Source organism: Priapulus caudatus, unplaced genomic scaffold (assembly GCF_000485595.1).
Source record: "Priapulus caudatus unplaced genomic scaffold, Priapulus_caudatus-5.0.1 Scaffold261, whole genome shotgun sequence".
NCBI lineage: Eukaryota > Metazoa > Priapulida > Priapulimorpha > Priapulimorphida > Priapulidae > Priapulus > Priapulus caudatus.
In genome coordinates this window covers 170,995-173,303 of record NW_014577322.1, presented here as the reverse complement: position 1 = coordinate 173,303, position 2,309 = coordinate 170,995, and positions in this window count along the sequence as shown.

Sequence of the window (2,309 nt, the reverse complement as noted above, 5' to 3'; positions counted from 1 at the left end):
CGAAAAGTTCGCAGCCGCGCGTGTATGTGTGGTGTAGCTGTCGTGTGTGTGTGTGGTGTGTCGTGTGTTGTGCGTCGTGTGTGTGTGTGTGTGTGAGCTGTGATGTGCTGTGCGCGGAGCCGCGAGGCAAGGAGAGACGAGAAGAACGAGGAGAGAGAGACCGAGAGAGAGAGAGAGAGAGAGAGAGAGAGAGAGAGAAGCAGAGAGAGAGACGAGAGAAGAGAGAGAGTGACGTGGGTTGTGTGTGTGTGAGAGAGAGAGAAGAACGTGGGTGTGTGTGTGTGTGTGCGCGCGCGCTAGCCGGTGTGTCGTGGTGTGTGTGTGTGGTTGTGCGTGTGTGTGTGTGTGTGTGTGGTCGTGTGCTAGTGGCTGTGCAGTGTCGCGATGTGTGAGTGCGTGTGTGTGGCGTGTGTGTGTGTTTCGTGCTGTGTGCCATGTGTGTGTGTGTGTGTGTGTGTCGTGTGTGTGTGTGTTGTGTGGTGTGTGTGTGTGTGTGTGTGTGTGTGATGTGTAGTGTTGTGAGTTGCTGTGTGCGGTGCGCATGTGGAGTGCGTGTGTGTGGGTGTGTGTGATGTTTGCGTGTGGCGTGCGTGTGTGTGGCATGGCGGACAGGGTGTAATGGTCAGGGCAATTATAATCTCGCGTTATGGATGCATGACTGAAGAGAGGCAGCACTACAACTATTAAAGAAAGAAAGTCTGAAAATCATCCCGGTGGCCACGCATCGGTGTATCCGAAGCACGCCTACGACAAAGGCAACAAAAAGCCGACGCGGCGAGTGTACTATTGACTCATCAATGAACAGGATTTCACAGCCGTTTGCGTGGATCGCAAATAAATGAAAGTGCATGACAATATAATTTAAATAAGTTGTGATGGGTCTCATGCTTGCCATCCCCCCCTCACTAAGGCAGCGGCACCATATAGAGTCAGATGTTAAAGTCAATATATAAGAGAGTCAGTATATCACAGATTAAACGTTAACGATATTAGTGACACACTAATGAGAATGATCGCATCTGCTGCTGATAATCACATTGATTACACTGAAGAGTGTTATAGCTCAAGTAATTTTAAAATAATTGATAAATTAATTAAATATTAAATAGAACAATTATACATCGCATCTGCGCGGCGTTTTTTTTATACAGGACTAATGGAATGGTAATATTACCTTTGCACGAGTTAATTCACAGACGGCATAGGGATACGATATAGGAATAGGGATATGGGGTAGGATAGAGAAAGGGATAAGGAGAGGGATACGATTGTCAAGGTCACGACACACTGCATCACACATACTGGTCAGTCAGGGTAGAAGCGACGCATGACATACTGCAGGGACAACAGCCGACCGTAACGTTTAAATTGATTTTAGAAAATTAGAATCTATTGTTTCAAATGAGTTATTTGCACACGCACGCAATAACGTCCGGCGACAACCGCAACAATTCTAATATTTAATCGTTCAATCTATTCACTCGTCTCTAGATCTAATTTCGAGCGACATAGCCACACGAAATAGCCAATCACAGCCGTAGATAATGTTTTCATCAGCACGTGAAATAACAATTCGTAATAAAATCGGGTTGCTCAGCTGTTTGAGGATCTGTAATGGCATCTGTCGAACCGATCAGTTTACGTGTTCAGGGAAAATTTGCTTTTATAAGATCTAGGTCATTCATTATGCAAGGCGGCCAGCTAAAGGAAATCATTTGCTTATCATTAGCATAGGACTTCAAACTCAATGCTAAGCATATGTAACATGCAAAAGTCTCGAGTTTTACAAACTTAAAAATGTCCGCCATTGCGCAGCGAGAAAGGAGATAAACTCTGACCTAACGCCAGTCGTTAACGCCTGCAGTGTAGCTGGGTTCAGTCGTTAACGCCTGCAGTGTGGCTGGGGTCAGTCGTTAACGCCTGCAGTGTAGCTGGGGTCAGTCACTAACGCCTGCAGTGTGGCTGGGGTCAGTCGTTAACGCCTGCAGTGTGGCTGGGGTCACTCGTTAACGCCTGCAGTGTAGCTGGGGTCAGTCTTTAACGCCTGCAGTGTAACTGGGGTCACTCGTTAACGCCTGCATCGTAACTGGGGTCAGTCACTAACGCCTGCAGCGTAACTGGGGTCAGTCACTAACGCCTGCAGTGTAGCTGGAGTCAGTCACCAATGCCTGCAGTGTGGCTGGGGTCAGTCACTAACGCCTGCAGTGTAGCTGGGGTCAGTCACTAACGCCTGCAGTGTAGCTGGGGTCAGTCACTAACGCCTGCAGTGTAGCTGGGGTCAGTCACTAACGCCTGCAGTGTAGCTGGGG